Source organism: Neofelis nebulosa, chromosome 18 (assembly GCF_028018385.1).
Source record: "Neofelis nebulosa isolate mNeoNeb1 chromosome 18, mNeoNeb1.pri, whole genome shotgun sequence".
Taxonomy (NCBI): domain Eukaryota; kingdom Metazoa; phylum Chordata; class Mammalia; order Carnivora; family Felidae; genus Neofelis; species Neofelis nebulosa.
In genome coordinates this window covers 29,145,097-29,167,879 of record NC_080799.1, presented here as the reverse complement: position 1 = coordinate 29,167,879, position 22,783 = coordinate 29,145,097, and the positions used below count along the sequence as shown (strand labels likewise).

At 40.6% G+C, this 22,783-nt stretch overlaps 1 long non-coding RNA gene across 5 annotated transcripts; it reads left to right on the top strand.

The window, feature by feature from the left end:
* The first annotated feature begins 9,621 nt into the window (after positions 1-9,621).
* LOC131501062 (uncharacterized) lies at positions 9,622-18,118 on the top strand. Of its 5 annotated transcripts, none has more exons than XR_009256621.1 (4): positions 9,622-10,437; positions 11,399-11,461; positions 11,589-15,858; positions 17,375-18,118. It is a non-coding gene; the product is annotated as an uncharacterized LOC131501062 (long non-coding RNA). The 5 variants fall into 5 exon arrangements; XR_009256618.1 differs by having other exon boundaries at positions 11,113-11,461; XR_009256619.1 differs by having other exon boundaries at positions 9,622-11,461; positions 11,589-11,683; positions 14,686-15,858.
* Positions 18,119-22,783: the final 4,665 nt, after the last annotated feature.

Genomic DNA, 22,783 nt, shown 5'->3' with positions numbered 1-22,783 from the left:
CTAGTTAAGAAGCATCTACTGATATCAGCAGCCAGACAGCTGCCAGATGCACCAAGAGTGCCCATGGCTGAAGATGTTTTACCTTCATGACAAGATGGCCTCTGTCCTTGGTGCATTTGAGCCCCATGACCAACTATTGTGCTGACAGCTATTGCTTTCTTTCAGACAGTGGCTACTCAAAGACAGTGTATATTTCCCACCATTACACATTTTCATGACCTCATCTCTGAGAGCTGAATACAAAAATGTTATAGATTTCAGAGGCTACTTTCTAGACAGGTTTATGTGCCAAAATTAAGCTTGGTATGTGAATTAGTATGAATTGCATCACGAGTGTTTTGCTCCTAAAAGACTTCTAAGTACAATTTTTGTAGAATGATATGTGTTCTGCTCTTTTGGTGACCATATCCAGGAATTTTGTAATCTTTTACAAATTAATTTTCAGAGTTGCTGTCAATTAATTATGGCACAATACCATGAAATAGAAACATGAATTCCTTTCATTGGCTATTTGGAGATGTGTGTTCAACTAACTTAAAATCCCACAGATATTATCAAAATATACAAGATCACCTGATTATGCAAATCTTTATGTACCTCAGAAATCTGACATTTTGAGCTATGATTCAGAATCAAGTGAACAATGAAAGAAAACATCAAGAAGTGAACAATAATGTGTAATTTATTTATTTTTTGGAATAATAATCCCATATTATTATGATAACAGCTGCCCATCTCTCTCAGATATATCTGTATCTGTAAACCTCTTTCTATAGAACAATCTCATTTGTATCTCTAGTACATTTTTTGTTTTTCTTTCTCCCATTCTTCCATGAATTTGGGGCATATTTTGGAGATGTTCCAAAGGATTTTATCCACATAATTCATGAATGTACAGTAGAAGTCATTGACTTCTTATCTACTATAAATTTGCATTTTCTTACTTTTTCTGTTTTACATTGGCTTATAAATTCTTACTATTAAAACACAGTTGCAATGTGTTTGTCAGCAAAGTAAAATTTCTAAGTGTTGTCTATTTTTCCTACAGCTTCATTGTCGTATAATTTGTATATAATAACAACACCTTTTTAAAGAACATAGTTTGTTGATATTGGACATATGTAAGTAGCAATGAGACCATCACCACAGTAAGATAGCAAACACAGTAATCACCCCCAAAAGTTTGTTCCTGCTCCTTTGTAAGCCATCTGTCCTCTTGATCCTCTATGAGGAGACATTTGAGAGGTGTGCTTATAACTTCCTGGAGGCTGGTAGAGGGTTCATAAAGATGATTCTTTGTGACAGATATATTGTAAATATCTTTAAGAATCCTTATTGTCTCCAATATTATCTCAGCCTGTCCATATTTTGCCTGACCATTTCCCCCTTGGCTCTGATATGTTTGAAATTCTGTGGAAACGTAACATTAATACTGCCTCCATGGGAACTTGTGCTTGTCTAATTTACCTCTGGAGAACTGTTTTCACTGTGAGTATACTCAAGTACCTTATAGATAGAATTGTAGTCATAAGTAAGCAGAAAATATTATAGCCACGGGACCTTTTATATGCACTCAGTATTATAAATTTCCCTCTACTACATTCAATTTTCATTATCATTTAGATTGAAATACTTTACAATTTCTGTAGAAATGTCTTCTTTGACCTATATGGGCTTTTTAAAAAATTCAACTGTAATTAACATACAGTGTAATATTAGTTTCATGTGTTCAATATGATTCAGTGATTTCATGCACTTGTCAGTTGCTCATCATAGTGTACTCTTGATCTACTTCTCTTTCACCCATCCCCCCACCCGACTCCTCTCTAATCCATGTGTTTTTGAGAAGCTTGTTGTTTAATCTCATTTTTTTGGTCATTCTCCAACTAATAACTTTGTTCTTGATGTCTAGTTTGAGCCATCTGTGGTCTGAGAACATTGTATGATTTTGTTTACTTTGTTCAGATCTCTCTGTGACATCTCAAGTACCTGCTATAATTTTATAATGTCTTCAGGGAATGACTCTGGTCAAGGAAGCACTTTTTGCACTTTCTGGAAATGTTCGTGGTCATTTATGTTGCTGCTTGTGTGTTTTCTCTAGCCATCTCCCACTTCCTTTCTGATTTGAAAACCTTTCTTGGTGGTGATGTGGGAAAAATCATAGGACCTGATTTGATGGCATTGTCAGTTCAGGAAATAGCTGAATGCATAAGACATTTCTACAGTGTTTCTGGTGAGTCAGAGGCATATTTTAGTCCCAAGATTTTGCCTTTACTTTTGTTTTGTCTGAAACTCTGAAACAGAGTGATCCTGGACTTTATTATGGCTATTGGACTTTACAAAAAATAATTGCAAGTAAATGGAGCATTAGTTATTAATTTAAAATAAGTCTGTCATTTCCATTATTGAAGATTGGTAGTTTTGTATCTGTTTAATAGAATGGAAACATAACTTTTGGTCAAAAATAAGATATCTACCTTAATTCTCTTCCTTAGAAATGGTTGTTGAAATATCACCAAGTAGAAAAGAAATTCTTTCTATAGTTTGTTATAGTTCTAAATTTTTATTATACTAGGCCATGGCTACATTTTTCTAGAATGTCTCCTGAGGCAGAGGAAATAAAAACAAAATTAAATTATTGGGACTATATCAAAATAAATAGCTCCTGCTCAGCAATGGAAACAAACAACAAAACTGAAAGACAAGTTACTAAATGGGAGAAGATATTTGCAAATGACATAACTGATAAAGGGTTAGTACCCAAAATATATGAAGAAATTATACAACTCAACAGCCAGAAAACAAATAATACAATTTACAAATGGGCCGAAGTCCTGAATAGGCATTTCCACAAAGAAGATGGCCAACAGACAGATGAACAGATGCTCAACATCATTCGTGGTCAGGGAAATGCAAATCAAAACTACAATGTGATATCACCTTACACCTGTCAGAATGGCTAAAATCAAAAAACAAGAAAAAACTAGTGTTGGCAAGGATGTGGAGAAAAAGGAACCCTCATGCACTTTTGGTGGGAATGCAAATTGCTGCAGCCATTTTGAAAAACAGTATGGAATTTCCTCAGATAATTGAAAATAGAACTAACCTATGAGGCAGTGATTGCACTACTGGGTATTTACCCAAAGGATACAGAACAAAAAACTACTACTAAAGGATATATGCACCCCTGTGTTTACTGCAGCATTATTTATAATAGCCAAATTATGGAAGCAGCCCAAGTGTCCATCCATAGATGAATGGATAAAGAAGAGGTGACATCTATATCTATATCTGTATATCTATATCTATATATCTACACACACACACACACACACACACACACATGAATATTAGTCAGCCATAAAAAGGAATGAAATCTTACCATTTGCAACAACATGGATTGATAGAGAGGATATAATGCTAAGTGAAAGGTAAATACCATATGATTTCACTCATATGTGGAATTTAAGAAACAAAACAAATGAACAAAGGGGAAAAAAGAGAGATGTACCAAAAAACAGATTCCTAATTTTAGAGAATAAAGTGATGGTTACCAGAGGGGAGGTGGGCGGGGGGATGGGAGAAGTGGGTGATGGGGATTAAAGAGTACACTTTCCATGATGAACCCTGAGTAATGTACAGCATTGTTGAATCACTATATGTGTACCTGAATCGAATGTAACACTGTATATTAACTATACTAGAATTGCAAAACTTAAAAAATAATTTATTTTGCTGACCCACACCTTTATTATAATACCACATTGGATTATGATTTTGACTTTTTGTCACGAGCTATACTTTTATAAAAAATATTGTTTCTACATCAAATTTAATTTTGTTTATCGCTCATCTAGGTAAAGACTCGAGTATATGAAGGTAACATTTCAGGCTTCTATCTTCCTTGTAATCTTTTCTTTTTAAATCTTTTTTTAAAAAGATTCAAAATCCTGATGCGGGGCTTGATCTCACAAACTATGAGATCATGACCTGAACCAAAATCAAGAGTCAGATGCTCAACCAACTGAACCACCCAGGTGTCCTGTAATCTTTTCTTAATACAGCTGTTCAATGTGGTTTCTAATTCAGCTAGAGGTAAAAACATTGATTTATCTGGTCTAGTTAGCCCGTTAACTCTTTACAGTTAGTTTTCCTTGTTTGCATCCTAAGCAACAGCACAGATTGAGTTGCCCCCAGCTGAGACACGTGACCAGGTAGAAAAAAAATCAGATAATTAGGGAGAAGTGGATGAGTTTAATTCTGGACAGAAATGTTTAAGAAGCCAGTGACAGGAGTATTTTGGCATGACCTACCTATTGGGGGAAATGTACAGATTAAGGCACTATCTGAGCCTATCAAGAAGCTCAAGGCTTAGAGAAGAAGTCAGATATTGTCAGGCTGTGTGTCACTAGAGAGGTTTAAAACATGTGTTATGAGTCCTGGGTGGAGGGAGCCTCTAATGCTAGTGGAGAGTGAGTGAAAGTGAGCAATATGCAAAATGGGGCTAATGGATTGTGTATGGGCTTCATGGACTTTGCTGATTAAGTGACTTGGCACATAGTGTGTCCTCAAATGCTAGTGTTACTATGGGGAATACAACACTGCTGGTATAGAGAAGGGTGACCTCAGGGCAGCAGAGCTCTCACATTATACAGATAGAAGGTAAGTTTGTAGTTTGGGACCGAATAGAATTAAACACCTATCAGAAGACTCTGGAGTCCTGGGCTCTGTTCTAGGTGCTTTCCATGTGCTATCTACGTGTAAGGTGAGTGTTTCCTGCATGGCGTTTACCAGTAATGCAGGTGGTAATGTTTGCATCTTTGGTTTTCACCACCTTGTGATTTGGGGAGATGAGGAGTTATCCAGGGTCCTAGCCACTACGTAGTAAAGCTGAGATTTTACCCAAGTGTGTTTGATTCCAAGACCATACCCACCTGAGCATCCTGCCCTGGTTCTCATGAAGGGACCCTGTGGAGCAGCAGAAAGACATTGGAGGCCTCTGAGTGCCAAGTGACATTTAGAATAATTTCTCTCTCAGTATTTCTTTAAATGTTTATTTACATATTTTGAGAGAAAGTGTGTGCATGAGTGGGGGAGGGGCAGAGAGAGAGGGAATGAGAGAGAATCCTAAGCAGGATCCATGCTGTCAACATAGAGCCTTACATGGGGCTCAATCTCACCAACCGTAAGATCATGACCTGAGCCAAAATCAACCAACTAGGTGCCCAGGCGCCCACCTCTCTTGTTATTGTTAATAAATTAATTAATTAATCTATTTATTTAAAAGACTTACTTCTTTTTGAGAAACAGACTGTAAGTGGGGAGGGGGCAGAGGGAGAGAGGGACAGAAGATCCAAAGTGGGCTCTATGTTGACAGCAGTGAGCCTGATGTGGGACTCGAACTCATCAGCAGTAAGATAATGACCTGAGCTGAAGTTGGATCTCAACTGTCTGAGCCACCCAGGTGCCTCTTTCATTATTTTTAAAGGGTGGGTGAAGGTGGGGGAAAACCTGGAAGAAATTAGGTGGGTTATATTTTCTTTTTGACTTTTGTTTTTAAAGTAATTGCACTGATTTGTTTATTTGATCATGAAGGACGGAATATATGTATGTAGGATACTTGACTTTTCTTCATTTCTCCTCTGGTGATGTCAGCACAATTTGAACTGTTCATATATTCTAAGAGGAATGTTGCTTAATGATGGGATATTAGGGGGCTCCTGGGTGACTCAGTCGGTTGTGCATCTGACTTCTGATTTTGGCTCAGGTAATGATTGCAGGGTCATGGGATCAAGCCCAGTGTTGGACTCCACACTGAGCATGGAGTCTGCTTAGGATTCTCTCTCTCCCTCTACCCATCACCCACTCATGTGGTCTCTCTCTCTAAAAGAAAAAGAAATAGGGGGGGGGGGAAGAGAAAGGAGAGAAAAAGAGAAAGAAAAATAAAATGCCACTAATTAAAACTTGCTTTCTTCAGGGACCACAGTAATGCCAAATGTTTTATGTGACCACAGTGCCAGATCATGTGCCTTTGGTGTTGACACAGTGGGTAATTTGATTTTACTGGCTTTGGTACTAATCTTAAGAGATTGCTTTTTTATCTTTTTGGTTAATTTAGATCAAATTTATGAGAAGATTAAGTACTCCATGAAGGAAAATGCAAACCTTGCAGAAAAAATATCCATTTGTGCACAGAAGGTATAATCATCCTCCCCCCCCCCCCGCCTTTTTTTTTTTTTTCATTTTCATGATTTCACCTGGAATTGTGTTCACTTCTGGTTCACTGATTTTGCTGTCTCCTCTTTCATCCTGATGTCCCGTTTCATTCCATTCTATACCAGGCTAAATTCAAAGCAATCATCACATATGTAAAATACCACATTCTTTATTTCTGTAATGACTTACCCACCAGAGGCAGGTTTTTATGTCACCATAATTAATATTTTTGAATTCTGAATCTTCTGTTACATATTTGTGTAGATCAATGGAGCAAAGAAATGTGCTCAAGAAACCATGTGGCAAAATAAGTTTCCCTCTTACGAGGCACATAGATGAAGATAAAAATCCCTTCTTTGTCCTGGGGCGCCTGGGTGGCTCATTCAGTTAACCACCCAACTCTTGGTTTCGACTCAGATCCTGATCTCATGGTTCATGAGTTCAAGCCCCACGTCGGGCTCTGTGCTGACTGTGGGGAGTCTGCTTGGAGTCAGTCTGCTTGGGATTCTCTCTGTCTCTCTCTGTCCCTCCCCTGTACATTTGCTCTCTCTCTCTCAAAAAATAAATTTAAAAAAAGTATTAAAATCCCTTCTTTGTCCTTTAAAAATGGAAGTAAAAGTAATGAATAAGTATTCCTGATGACTATGTTTTGTTGAAGAATAACAGTGAGGCACTTGAGCACACTAATGAATTTTTTAATGATATCATCCAAAGTGTGCATGATTTGTGGCAATCTGAGGTAAATCAGAATGTCAAGAATTGGGACTTCCTGAGTGTTTTGCTACTGAGAGTTAGCATAATTTGATGTTTGAGCCCTTTTGGTCATTGGATGCATTGAGCCCCTCAACCTTCCATGCTGTTCACTGCTGTTTCAAGCAGTAACATCACAGTGCCTAAATAAATAGGTTTTATTAATTATTTATTTATTATATTAAAAAAATAGCACTTTACTTAAGAGTTAGGCAGAATTTGTTTTCATAACCCTGGCTTAATTTTTATATCATTCAGTGCTGCTGGGAGAGAGCACTAGAGGTTTCTAGCCATGTTGAACAGTTATGTTCCTCTTTTTTTTTTAATTTTTTTTTAACGTTTATTTATTTTTGAGACAGAGCATGAATGGGGGAGGGTCAGAGAGAGAGGGAGACACAGAATCGGAAGCAGGCTCCAGGCTCTGAGCTGTCAGCACAGAGCCCGACGCGGGGCTCGAACTCACGGACCGTGAGATTATGACCTGAGCCGAAGTCGGACGCTTAACCGACCAAGCCACCCAGGCGCCCCAGTTATGTTCCTCTTAATGCAGAGCAGAGAGTTTTGAAAGTGAATCTGGTTACAATATTTATCTTCCATAAAGAAAAGTCATTCATTTGAGCTGTTTGGCTTGAAAGATTTTACACTTTCTTCCCTTTTTCTTTGTTATCCGGTGACAGTCCCATTGTCTCAAAAGCAAGATAGTTGCTCTGAAAAATTTACACCTTCCACTATTCTCTTCACCCTTCATTTTTTTAATGTGTCTCACTTTTCTCTTTGGCCCAAACTGGATCAACTGTTTTTGTTTTTGTTTTTGTTTTTTTTAACGTTTATTTATTTTTGAGACAGAGAGAGACAGAGCATGAACAGGGAAGGAGCAGAGAGAGAGGGAGACACAGAATCCAAAACAGGCTCCAGGCTCTGAGCTGTCAGCACAGAGCCCGACGCAGGGCTCAAACTCACGGACCGTGAGATCATGACCTGAGCCGAAGTCAGACGCTTAACCGACCAAGCCACCCAGGCACCCCTCAACTGTTTTTAATGATACAGGGACTGACTGTGGGGTATGTTCTATTGACAATGCTTCTTTGTGACACATTGTCCAGTGTTTGTTTGGAAAGCCTAGTACACATTTTGTTTCTATCCTACTTGCAAGCTGGGGAAAGAAAAACCTACAAAGAACTTGAAAGGTGCTATTTTAGTAAACACTTCAGAAGTTTCAGAAGTAAATTCCCTCTACTTCCTGCAGGATTTCCATTGTACACTTTAGCTTTGAAGAAAAACAAATCTTTCATGCCTTAGAACATTAGATTTATATGTTATCTACTGAGTGATCTTCTTGGGAACCAAGTTACTAAAGAGAGGGTTTTGCTCAGGTTCACCTCCCCCTTAATGAAATTCAGACCAGCGAAGTGAAACGGAAGGCTGAAGAACATCCTGTGCAGAAACAAAATGCTCAGCTTAAGATCTGAAAGAATCAGGTAACAAAATTTACTATCAAACGTTATATAAACCAGAGAATTGAACATCATTACTTCCTTTTTAAGTTTCTCTTCTTTAATTGTGGTAAAATACATACATTAGAAAGTTTCCCATCATAAACATTTAAGTGTACATTTTAGTAGTGCTAAGTACATTCACATTCTTCTATAATCATTACATCTTTCTCAAATCTGTCTTAAAGTCAGGAGATACCAGTGCATGCATCAAGGATTTGATGCAGGGAGTCTTGACATCTAATAAATGTAACCTGGAATAGGTTTTGCTTGGAGGGAAGAAAACTGCATTTAGTAGAATGAGTTTGTTCTGGGAAGGTAAAAAGTGGCTTCCTGCCTTTGGAATTCTGTCCTTTCTCCTCTCCCCCCTCACGGCCACACTCATGAGAACAGATGCACACACAGAAGTAAACTGTTTTATGCTTGACAGGCAGCAAAAGGGAACAGGGAAACAACTGTGATACATTGAGATGTGTGGAAGAGGCAAAGGAAGCCGAACGGGAAACGTGGAAGAAGAATGTAGATGTTCTTGATGGAATGTGTGGACAAAGACAGAAGCTTACAGAAGAGTGAGACCTTCAGGAGTTAATTGTTACAAACACTATTGTAAGAACAAATGTGTGAGACAATGGGGATAATTATACTTTCTTTGAGCACATTTAACACCAACCATACTTTTACCATAGTAATCAGTAAAGAACTGTGTTTCTCCCTTCTGCCTTGATTTCTGTGATCTGCATCTTCCTTCACTTTGTGGAAACCTCAGGGTTCATTTTCATTGTCCTTTACATTTCAGTCACATCATAGCAACATGACTGCCATATGTCTATAATTTTTTGTTAAACTCTAGACATTGGATAGGAAATATTTGGAGAAGAATTCAGGTATACTATGATGGTATCTTTCTGCAGATGAGATGGGAGTTTATGTCTGGTAGGAGATCAGGGGCACCAGCAGTACTGAATCCTGTGAATTCAGTTTTCCTTCCTTTTCCTCTTTCTTTTCCCTTCCCCTTCCCTTCCCTTCCCTTCCCTTCCCTTCCCTTCCCTTCCCTTCCCTTCCCTTCCCTTCCCTTCCCTTCCCTCCCCTCCCCTCCCCTCCCCTCCCCTCCCCTCCCCTCCCCTCCCCTTCCTTCCCTTCCCTTCCCTTCCCTTCCCTTCCCTTCCCTTCCCTTCCCTTCCCTTCCCTTCCTTTCCCTTCCCTGCAATCCTTTTCTGGAAGACAATATTCTGAAGGTGGGCCAATTCACATCATTTTCTTTTCATCAGTGTATTTTGCATTCTTCTCAACTGGTGTCTTTGAGGCAGGTGTCAGGAGTTGCCTTGTGAACTGTTGAAATTTCCAGTAGGTCATGGTATAGTGTGAATGACACCATGTCCAAGAAAGATGTCTCTATGGCAATGTCATGGCCCCAGCCTTGATTGAAAATTCAGGGCTCTTTGGAGAAACCAGACAAGTCAGGAACCCCTGCTTCATCCTTATGTGCTTAATTGTGATGGGCTGGTCAGGCTTGGTTTTGTACATTGAAAAGAAATACGCTTATGCAGTCCCAATCACAGGAGCTTGAGCCTGGGAGGGCACTTAGTGCATCTCATGTGGGCTTTTTTATATTTATGTGATGTATTGATGAGTAGGAATAGAGAGCTGTGAAGAGAAGCTCAGAGTTTCCAAAGACTTGCCAGCATGCTGGAGTTTGAGTTTGTTTAGTCCCTTAATGGGGGGGCATCAATGCTTCCCCCGGTTGTGTTTGTGGATCTGTACATTTATGGGGAAAGGGAGAGGGGACATTTGAGTCCTGCCTTCAGATTTGGGGGAGAGAAGAAAGGCAGAATTTCACATGGGCTACCAGGTAATCTATGTTTCTTTCCCCTCGTAGGAAGCTGGGATTGAAAGAGCGGGAGCAGGTGGAAGGGGAGAAGCAGCTGTCAGCTGCAGAGGAGAAACTGAAATTAGCTGCAGAAGAGCTATGGAACTACAAGTGAGTTCAGCTCCTACCAGCAGCTCACACACGTCCATTGGATTATCTTGAAACTTTGTACAGGGTTTAGACCCAAGTAGCACACAAATATATACAAATATTCAGGAGACATTTATTTTTATAGAGACTTCAAGAAGAATGTGACATTTTCCAGATGTTAAATTAAAAATATTATTCTAAACCAGTTAAGCCACTAAAGATTTCCTGATCCCCATTGTTGGCCAGACTGTGTGGAAATGTGGTTCCCGCACACGTTTCTGGAGGTGCTGGAAATTATCACAAACCTCAGGAAGCAGTTTGGTGGAGGACGAATCACATGGACAAGTATGACCATCCCATTTTAGAGACCCACTTGTAGTAGCTGTGAGAAATTGGTAAGGATATAAGGGAAAGAAGACTTGAATTTTATGATGAAAGATACTCATTGCAGGATTAGGGAGCTGTCGCCACTGGTAAGAAGACCATGTCAACGCAGAACCCCACAGGCATTAAATAATAAATCCAAGATGATGTAGCAATGGCTTTGAGTTTTCTGTACTCTTCCTCCTCATGTGAAATGTGTCTTATATGATTGGATCGTGTGTATGAGAGTTCAGTTCTTATAATGGGAACCTGGGCCAATTAACATCACCCTCAACATGGTGCTTCATCTGATGAAAGCAATGGCACTCCCAGGAGAAGAGTAGAAGAAACACAAGAACAGCTGCAGCAGTCAGAGCTCACCTTCGGACACCAGGTAGCCTGCACGCTGCCCAGTAGTTCCTGAGTCCTCCAGCACCTAATGCAGATGATCATAACGGGACACTGAATCCCTCCACATGGGTTTTTATTGATGTGCTGACTCTTTCAGATTGCTCTTTGTGAGAAAGTGTCTCAGGACAACTGGGTAAGAATGTTTTTCTCTCCTCCTCTTGTGTGTACTCTGCCACAGCTGAACGTGGATGTGTTTCTCCCCGCTCAGGGCTTGTGAGCTGGAGAAGGTGATGGCAGAGCAGAGCAGGGAGGTCGCCTACTTGAAATGCAGGTACAGGATTTTGACATATTTCTTTTAAGGGTATTGTGAGGTTTTTAAAAAGGCTAAACTGTTTGGTGTTCAGTGGGGGCCTGGGTGTGGTAACTCTTAGTGAAACTGGTTCATCTCGATCTTCAAGACTGGAAGTCATCCACAAACAGAGGCTTCCAGAGGAATCCAGGAGGCACAAACCAATGGCAGCAGGACCTGACAGAGAGATACCTCCATGGAGAGGTAAGGAGCACGTTGTGAAATGCAGTAGCTTAACTTCTGGGGCAACATCCACACAATCGGTTTCTTGTTCCAGTGGGTATAATTGTTTGGTCTCCTGCAAACAGTCCCAAGTGGTTACTAGAGGGCACAGGTTGTCTCACAGTGATGACAGGACACTGTTTCCCTCAGATGCCCCCAGTCAGCAGGGCTCTTTGGGTCTGTCCTTTGTGAGTGGTGGAGCTCACGCCCCTCCACCGACTGTGGGCCCCTCTGCAACCTCCCAGTTACACTTAACTGGAGAGTGGGTGCTAGAACGGATGTGGGTCATCCCCCCCTTCCACCTTGAGGCAATGTTGAAGGCTTTTTCTTTTGTTTCACATGAATAACATGAACAACATGAACAACAGCAAGAATTGTAGGCTGTATATCCTGATGAGCTTCCTTTATTTGGCTTTTGGATAAATACTCCATAGAAAACATGCTTTCTATAAGAAAGCAGACATTTGTTTTCTCTGTTTGGAGTCCCTTAATTCTTTAAAGTTTTTTGTGTGTATTGTGAACTATAGTACCCTATTAGTAAAGTAAATCCTTGTGAAATTTCACTCCTCTAATGTTATTTTATTAGTGTAACTCTAAAACTTTGCAGGTCGTTCCACATGGAATTAACCTTTTCTTTCCTCATTAGTATAGTATTAGTCTCGTCAAGGCAATTTCTGTTCATGAATACTTACATAATCCCTTGTCAGATACATAAGGCAAATGATATATACAGTAAAACATTTGAAAAATCCCACCCATGCCTTGTAGAAAAGGACAGGTTGCTGTTCATGCTGACGGTTTACTGACATTATCCTAAACCATTCTTTTAATTTTTAATCTGTGATAAATTGTCATTTCCCATGATGTGTATTAGGAAACCCTTATTTTAGTGTTGATTTCCAATGAATTGAGCCCTGAGCTGTCCATAGTTGGTTGATTATCAAGTATCCAACCAAGGCCTTCTGGTGCCTTCCTCAAGGCTCCCCTGAGTCCCAAGGGGTCACCTGTGCCTTGTGGGAAACCCTCTGTCTCTGGTAAGGGACCTGATTATAGGAAGCAGTGTAAGATGGTGGAGGAAGGCATGGAGGGTTTTTTTTTCCGTCCAGTCTATGCAAGTCAGAATAAACCTCCACCCCTTCTTTGGCCTCTATCAAATGTAGAACCTGGTGCAGCTTCTGTGAAGAACAAGAATTCTGTCCTTACTATGGACACAGAGAAGGTCAAAGTAAACGTTGTCACATTTTCAGTTGTAATTCTTTCTCTGGAATCTTTTAACTCTTTATACAGCACTCTCTCCGGGTCTTGTCTCTAGTTTGTGTATTTTGAGATATTTCTATGGTGTTATTTACTTTACAAAGAGTAAAACTCTTTCCCAAGAGCCTAAGGGCCTCTCTGTTCTTAGCTTGTCATCTTTGGTGGTGCCTCCAGAAGCCATAAGTGCTTAGAGGCTGAGGACCACAGGGCAGTCACTGTGTGTGTGTGGAAATAACATGAGGAGGATGACTCCTCACTCTACCCTTATGTCTCCTGGCCTGGCTCACTTCTTCCAGACCTCCTTTCATGGGAATGTACCTGGAAACTGAAACAGAATTATTGTTGTTATTTTACTCCTTTTCTGTCCAGAGTTAGTCATTAACCTGTTTAGAACATCGATTGTAATCTTCACTAACTGAAAAACATGAGAAGCCCAACTTTCTGAGGAGTGCTTAGCCATCTTGAATGTTCTTATTCAAAGTTCATCTTTTTTTAACTTTAATAATTCATCAGTTGTCCCATCTCTTTTTGAAACGTGCTTTTGTAGAGTCACTGCAGCTGTTTAAGCAGTCAAAATATTATGAATTATCAGGAAAGACATATTTGCAGTAGAAAAAGTACACTGGAACTGAAGGAATAGAGAGTGAAAGTCAGGTCTGATGTGCCAGTTTCTGGAAAAGAGCTGATGCCATGTTCATGTAACCAGGTTCTTTTATGGCCTGTGCAGCTGTCATAGCTGGCATCTTCTCTTCATACCTTATCTGTATTTTCCACCTTGATATCAGAACATATTCATTTTAATTGTCATTTCAAATTCCAAACATATTTTTCCATGGGACAAAATTAGCCTGTATGTCATAGTGTACGTAAACTTTGTCATTACCTGTGAATTCACATATATCTATAACTTTTCTTAACTAACTCCTGTATTGTTCATGCAGAAAACACTTTCCCAATTCCCCTGAGGGCTCTAGGATGCCATCTCCCCATAGATCTTTGTGCCTTAGGACAGCAGGTCCAAAGACGCAGCCAGGTGAGCAGAGGCTGCCAGCAGGACCTTGCAGGCAGAGCTGGTATCAACTCCTGCTTCACATTTTGCAAGCCTTTTGACCCTCATTCCTCTTAGAACCTGTTTGCTTACATTTAGAGCAGGTGGCCATACTTACCTTGCAGAGTTCTGAGAATCAGAGCTCGGACATGAAAGGCCTGTAGAAGGTTCTCTCATGAGTCACTGGGGTTAAACCACTCACAAGAATTAACTGGAGATGGATTAAAGATTTAAATGAATGATATGAAATCATAATTCCCCTTACTTATTTCTGCTCTTAATATGCCAAAATGGAACTATTGAGGTGGTGAAAGGCTGAGCAGAGAGTAGTCCTGGAAATAGATGCCTGTGTGTGTAGAACAAACTTGCTTTAATACTCCAGAATTATCTCTCTGATCCTCTACGGCCGGCCACTTCCTTCCTACATTTGGAGGCACAGCCAGTACCATGCATGCTGCCAGAAATTTACTGTCTTGGCTCCTCAAACTCCTAGAAGCTCTAGGAGGGACACAGTGGGAAGGGTGGGGTTTTGTGGCACTAATCCTGCCTTATTGAAACCAGGAGGAAGGGAAGGAGATAGGCACTGTTTCTGCTTCATTGGGGTTCAGCTATGTTGGTGTCAGTGTTGGATTTTTCACCTTTTACACTAACATATCTCAAAAGTTTAATTCCTGTCCAGCAGATCAATGTGGCTTCAAGAAAATTTCATTTCCCAGAGGTGCCCTCCATTCTGTACCCCATGGGCTGCACTTTATCTCCATTCATAGCCACCCACCCCTTCTGCACCCTGGTGGCCTCTGGGACCTTACCCTCCACCTCCACCTCCACCATTTGGTAAGATGATATGAATAGTAGAAGTTGACTTATAAAACATTTTTCATCTTTTTTCTTGTTGAGTATTTTGTAGAAGATGCAGTGATGGCACCACAGGTCTTTCAGGTCAGCTGGACTGAGGACATTGTAACATTCTCTAAGTTTCTCAGGACATGCATGAAATGGGCTGTCATTTCCACATAGTGAGCTGGGAAGCACATGTCTCTTATACAGAAGAAACAGGCCTTGTTTAGCTGACATACATACCACTTCTTATGATGTAGCTTGTATAGAGACCATGTGTTGGGCTCACTGAGGGATGAGACATACCCCTAACTTTATTTCTAGCTAGTTGAGATCTGTTGCTTGATCAGTTATGAAAACACCTGAACCAGGGTCCTGTGGAAACGTCCTCAAGGGACAGGGTCAGATCTTTTCTCTTGACTATAATATTAGTCTAAGTACATTTTTATTTGAAATTAGTTATGTGATACCTACTCACATATGGAAGGCAGCCTATATATAAGCTGAAAGATTGAACAATTCACCTGGAGCCAGAAGAAACACATTCATGCTCTTTTGTTGAGGATTTATTGATGTTATCTACCAATTGACACTCTCATTTTAATTTTTATCTGTAATGAGATGGTAAGTTATTGCCCCTAATGTATATTGAGAAATGGTTGTTTTGGTGACGATTTCCAGATTTGTATTTGAGCTGACCTGTCGATAATTATTTCACTAGTTATGAAGGACATGAACCAGGGCCCTATGATTTCTTGATTAAAATGATGGGGTGGGTCTCCCCCTTATCGTTGGGGTCACCTGAGGCTTGTGGGATATTCTCTGCCTTTCCTTATGGTCCTGAGTGTGGAGAAAAGTTTAAGATGTCACAAAATGTGGTGTTTGTTTGAATTCTGCAGTGTCTACCGAAATTTAAAAAAAACCTCCACTCCTTCCAGAGCCTTTAGCCAATCCAGAAGCTGGTGTCGCTCCCATAAGTCACAACAAGCACTTTACCAAAAATGCTGAAAAGGACAAGGTAAATGCTGGGGCCATTTTCAGTTGTAAGTCTGTCGGGAAACCCTCATTTGCAGTACAGCATGCTGTGGCCTTTTCCCTGTTTTGTGTGTTGTGTGATATGTCTGCCTGTTTCTATTTTCCAAAGGCACAGCCTTAACCCAAGAGTCTACGGGTTTCTCTCTTTTCAGCCTGTCATCATTTTCTGGTACGTTTAGTAGCCAAAGGAACTTAGAGATTGAGGACCTTATGGCTTTTCCCATGTGTTCTGGAGATAACACCAGTAAGATACACTGCAGTCCATACTAAAGTATCTAGGCTTGTTGACTCCTACTATACTGCCTCTCTGTGGGATCAGTGTTGTTGTTATTTTCCTCTTTCTGGTTATGTGATTAGCATGTTAAGACTGTTTGTTAACTGGGAATTCGAAAAGACGTCTCTCCATTTTTATATTGTGTGTCTTGTACAGTTCAGAATGGTCTTAGACAAAGTCATTGTCATAACTCACCACCTTCACATCTTTGTTGGTAAATGAGCTGTTTGGAATCCTTTTTTTTTTTTTCAATATATGAAATTTATTGTCAAATTGGTTTCCATACAACACCCAGTGCTCATCCCAAAAGGTGCCCTCCTCAGTGGAATCCTTTTAAGCTGTATCTTAGGTAAATATATTCTGAACACAAGTTCATATGAACAGGTTCTGTTGTGTCTCCAGTCAGTGTTAGAGCTGACACATCCCTAGGAATTTATACCAATATCAAAATACATTTTCATTAATTCTGTTACATGAATTTCTGCCTCTTTTTTTTCCATAGGATGTATTACTCTGTGTCTTGTGGTGTGTTCAATATCAAAATTCCTTATGAATTCAGATAAACGCATGTGGGTTTAGTAGTCATTGATAAGTAATATGTTCCTCACAGCAAACACTTTCTCAGTTTCCTGCAAGACTCCAGACATCTCCAACTCCCCAGTGGCCTCTTGGTCTTTGAAAGCACTACTAAAGAGGGGGAAGAGGTCTTTCTCAGGGAGGGAAGCAGAGCAGGCAAAGTGAGGGGCTGGCAGGCAGAACTTTTCCCCAGTAGTAGCTGTGATTTCGGGTGCAGAGAATCAAGTGGTTATTTGCACTCAATTTTTTTTTTGGTTTGGAATATTCCAAAACCAGAGCTTCTATAGTCACTGTAGTGGAGGGATGCAGGGTGATCCTGGACATAGATGTCTGACTGTCTGGAATATGCTACTTCATTAGATTGGAATTACTTCTTTGATTCCTCTAAAATGGCATCATTTTGTTCTACATTCTAAGACATGGGCAGGGACATGTGGTGACAGTAGTTTAACCTCCAGCATTTATTTGCCTAAGCTGTAGACGGTACCCAGTGGGAGAGATGGGGTTTTCAGGTACTGATGCTACTCCCTTGGATCCTGGTGGCTGAGAAGTTGGCAGGTGCTGACATATTCTTCTCTGGGTTTCAGCTGCTTTTGGTATTGGTTGTCTTGTCTGCTATATGCACATAGCTGTCACTTCTCTTCTGCAGGGCAGTGTGGATCCATGGGGACCTCCTCTGTTAACTGGAAGATTCTGCACACCCTACCCTAGAGGTCCCCCCATGGGCTATAGGGCATGTCCACCTCCTGAACCTTGGTGGCCCTGGGGACCACCCCGGACCTCTCTACCTACACCGCGTGGTAAGATGATCTGAGCAGTATGAGTTGACTTGCAAAGCACCTTCATCTAATTTTTGTTGTTGTTGAGTCTTGGACAAGGTGCAGAGGTGGTACCACAGACCATTGCAATGCGAGGGAAAAACGTTTGCCGCCATAACCACATTCCTTGAGGTTCTCTTGATCGACATATCATCTTTGTGTCATTTCCCACACCCTGTGTTGGTACAGGTGTCTCTTGTGGAGATGGAATGGGGCTGTAGACACAAAAGCAGACATAGGGCTTCAGCAGATGTGTGCTGTACACAGTCCATGTGCTGGGCTATGGGAGGCATGAGGCTCAGCCTAATGTGTATCTGTCCAGGTGAGCCACCAGCCATCCGTAGTTGTTTGATGAGTTATGAAAACACCTGAACCAGGGCGTTTATGGGTCTTCATCAAGGTTTAAGGGGTGGTTCTCCCCTTTGCCTTGGGATCACCTGAAGCATGTGGGGCTACCCTCTGCATGTGACTTGGGATCTGACTGGGCCAAAGAGTTTAAGATGCTTGAGGAATGAGGGGAGGGTTTGTTTTTTTAATCTCTGCACAATCTCCTCAAATCAGAATAAACTTCCATCCCTTCTAGGGCCTTTTGCATGTATGAAAGGAATGTGCTGGAGATTTGGGAAATTAAACTTGGTCTTAGGAAATGCTTGTCTGCCTAAGTTTGTATGTCACAGTAAGGCTAAATGTGAATATGCCTTTCAGTCCTACTTGGTTGCCTTGTATGGAGTAGAAAAATCTGCAGGTGCAAAGGGTGCCTGAGTCTGCCACATGGTGATAACATAAATAGTAGAACAAAGGGTGTAGGGTGTACCATCCCTTCATTGTTGCCAAGCCTTCTTTGCTGTTCAGAGAGACGTCTGGAGAAGCGAAAGCCCATTTGGTGCAAATGCAATTTACTGTATCCCAGGAAGAGCTAATTATGGCAATACCATTGGTATTAAACTCTCCACTATGTCCAGGAAGACAGACGAGGGATCACCTGGGCAAGTGTGGTGGAGGTAACAAGAGTAGAGAAGAGCAGGGAGAGGGAGAGTATTGGGGGCCATGTTTATGATTTAGCATTTTACTGAAAGTGAGGCCCCACTTCTCCCCTAAACTCTCTCACACACACACACACACACACACACACACACACACACACACGTACACCACACATGCTTGCATCCACGCTTGTCTCTCTGCATGCCCTTTGCAAATTGCTTAGCATTTCCAAGTTTCATCACATTTGTGCATTGAGAGTAATGGAAGTACCTTCTTCACTGGCTGGCTGTGGGGTTAAAATGAGCACTCTAGCACAGTGTCTGGTGGGTGGCTTGGACTCAGTAAATGCTTCACATTAAGAATCAAACTTCAAAATTATTTATGGCAGAAGGCTTTAGCTGTTTGATATCCAAAAAAACAAACAAACAATAAGACAAAAAAACAAAAAAAACAAAAAAACCCAAACTAGAAAAGCTGTTGGATTGAAGCTATCAACATTTTGGTGGCTTATTTTGCCTCTTTTATGCCCTGTCACTGTGCTCCAGGCTCTTGGTGCTGAACTGAGCCCCCATCAGTCTGAAGCATTCTAGCCTTCATTTCCATCATTTTGACCTTTCTTGGTCCTAGTTTAATGATGAATTGGAAAGATTCTCAAGACATGAGATACTTGGAACATTCTTGCTTCCTAAGAAGAATAGTGCCGATAATAGAGCAGATAGTTTTTAAAGCAAATCTCCTTCATCTTCTCCTCCAAATTGAAAAATGATTTTTCATGAATTGTTCTGATTTCCCATATGTCTGCAACCTACCTAGATGGTGTGGATAGAGGCTATGCATTGCAACAACAAATCAAAACTAAATCAAAAACTAGCAATAAATCAAAAACTAAATATCATAAAACAGATTTGATCTGAATATACACTTTAGCATTACCCATGTTATGTGCCTAATCAGTGAAATAGGTCTTGCATATGCAAACATAATCATTACTAATAAAATACAAATCAAGATATCACAGAGTAGGATTTTTCAGTTAAACTGTACAATTGTTTTGCCAGTAACATTTCTTCTTTCTATCTCTTTGGTCTGCTTTTGATTTTCTGAGATTTGTATGGATAGGCCTTTAAGGAGACCACGAATCTCCGAGGAGCCGCCATTTTGCATTGAACATAGCCATTTCCTGGCTTTGGATCCTGTGGGAAGTCCATATGATTCCAGGGTCAAATATGAGAATCACTGAGTTTTTTCGGTCAAGACATTATCTACGTAGAAATTTGTACATACACATGTTTAACAAAATATTTCCAGAAGATATCTCTAGAAGTGAGAGATTCGAAATAGGTGATTTTTAAAGTGTTAGTGATTTCCAAAGTGTTAAGGGAAACTTTAACAGTGGAAAGATGTTTAGGCAATTGGTGTGCACTCAGCACTGTGAAGTATTTTTATGCACTATCTTGTTTCATTCTCTTAACACCTCTTGGACGCAGGCATTTTGTTTTACATATAAAGTGACCAAGGCACTGAGAGGTAAGTGATTTACCAAAAGCTATTCATCTAGCGAGCAGCGTCAATTCTAGCCTGCATTTCTTGTCTCCAAAGGCAATGCAAGGAAATGCTATCATAAATATTTGTTATATTTCTATCAATCTTTGTAAAGTAGAAGAGTCAATTTTCCCATCAAAGAGACTTTTATTCAGTGTTGGATCGGCACTTATCCAATTACAGCAAGGCAGTGTGACCTCTCTTACCGCTGTTCTATACATTTAAACACACTTGCACAAGTTCTCATTATTAGAGTTACTTCCATGTTACCACATGCATTATTTCTCTTACCCAAAGATGGTATTATTGTTCCAGAAAGGCCTTCAACTCCTTCATAACACTCAGCTCTGCATCAGCCAGGAAATTGGTTCCTTCCTTCTTTTCTTTTGGTGGCATCTGTTCCATTGTAGTCCTGAGACTCTGGTGCACAATTGGGAGGATCATAATCCCTTGGGAGGGGAGTTGACGTTTCTCTGGACAACCTGTGGTTAAAGGGACAGCAGCTTATAAGAGACACCTAGGAGGGGAGAGAGGAAATGCAGGAACAACTTCCCTTTATGATTCAGTGCTAAGCCCCAGCACATTAGTGGATTATTCTTGTCCATGGAGTTGATAATATCAAGATCCATTGTGCTTCGATGACCTATAATCGGAGCCTCACGGCATGATTTCCAAACAGTCTAGAACATTGGCATGCTTGACTATTGTGATATAGCTGGATGTAGCTTGGCAAACCTGGAAAAGGACAGCTAAAGGAATCATATCGGAAGTCTCACCTCACTACTAGGTGACTGTCCTGACATTATCTCACTTGGAAAGAATTTTGAGAGAATGTTGCTGACTGGTTTGAATATAAACTTTGCCTGCTTGTACCTTTGTGGATGTCAGTTGCTGGCAACAAGGATTGGGTTTCATGAAGTCTGTGGCTAAAAGTTGCTTGCTGATGACAATGATCAAACAGTGACATTTTTCACCTTCAGAGTTCATTGTTACCCCACATGATATGCAGAAGAGAGTATCTCTCATGTGCTCAGACATCAACAGGGCTCCTTGGTCCTTTAAGGAATGAAGGCCAAGGCCAAGCCCAAGGTGGTAGACTGAATAAAGGCACTCCAAAGATATCCATGTCCTAATCCCCAGAAACTGTATGTTACCTAATACAGCAAAAGGGAATTTGCAGGTGTTAAGGATCTTGAGATGGGGTGATTATCCTAGCTTATCTGGGTGGGCGTGATGTAATATAAGAGGCTGATAGCAGCTGGCACAGCACCTGGAAAATAGCACTGGTTCAACCAATAACAGTGCTCATTAGGAGGTGGCAATCTCCTCCCTTGCACATTCCATCCCCCTGGGTAAGGGTGTGTGTGTAGAGAGGTTCCTAGAGGAGATGAAACTTGAGTTGGGCTTTGGAGGATGGCAAGACTATGAGTAGGTGGAAAAGAGAGCAGGCAGGCATCTCAGAAAGGGACCACAACATGGAGAAGGCCCAGCTCTACCTGGATCTTCCATGGTTTGGCTGATCCATACATTCTTGATTCACCAAGCCAGAACATTCTTTTCTCCCCTCAAGCAATATAGTTTGGGATTCAGTTACTTACCATCAAAAAAGTTATTGACTAGTATAGTTTTGGTTCCTTCCAGTTTGTGGGCTAGAAACAGAGTTAGAAGTCAACCAATCTTTCTATTTCACTTGGGTGGCACCCCCAACTCCTGTCTGCCCCAGAATCTTCACTTCCTATAGATCCACTACAACATCACCAGGTAGCCATCCTAAATACCTCTTCTTTAAAAAACATTTCTTATCTCACACATCACTTTCCTTACCACCACTAGGGTATAATCAACTACTCCCTCTTTAAACTAGTCACATGACATGCAACAGTTTGGTGGCTAACTTCTTTAAATACCTCTTCCCCAGAATGTAATGGCCTCCAGGACAGGTGCCATGTCTTATTCATCCATGACACCTTTATTCCTACTGCATAGCCTGAAATATTGTAGTGTCCACTAATTATTTGCCCCCCCCCTTTGGCTTATCTCTGTGTAGAGTTGATATGGTTCTTATCAGCCTCCTTGAATTTCTGAAGAGGATGTCAGTCCAACTCCCACCTCAAGGGACTATCTTGACTTAGTGGCTGTGTTATTGTTATGTGTCTGCTTCTAAACCTTCATATAATTTGCTATTATCAAACTGTGTATTGCTGAAATGCTATATTGTCTTGGGCACAGAAATGAACCAAAGAGAAATTCATTGCTGAATTTAGTGTAGGAATGACAAATATGATGTTCACAGGAAGATGCAAGAGAAAACTTTCTCTCTGACCTGAATATCAGGAAAAAGTGGGATTTTTTTCTAGGCACCTGGTCTGTATTTGTCATATGGACACTACATGTGCCCAGTCATGCCTCTTTCCCTCTTTCATCTGGATGGAGGAAAGCTCTAGCCAAATTTCTGGCACACTTCTGGAAAATGGATAGGTCCTTGTGGCATACATTTTATATACTCATCTCACTCTGGTTTTTGATCTGGCTTTTCTACCCTATTTTGTATTCATTATGTATTCATTTCCTACCCTATTTTGTATTCATTTCCTCAGTTTTTTTTTTAAGTTTTTAAAAAAAGTTTTATTTATTTTGAGAGAGACAGAGGCAGTGTAAGCAGGGTAGGGGCAGAGAGATGGAGAGAGAGAATCCCAAGCAGGCTCCACATGTCA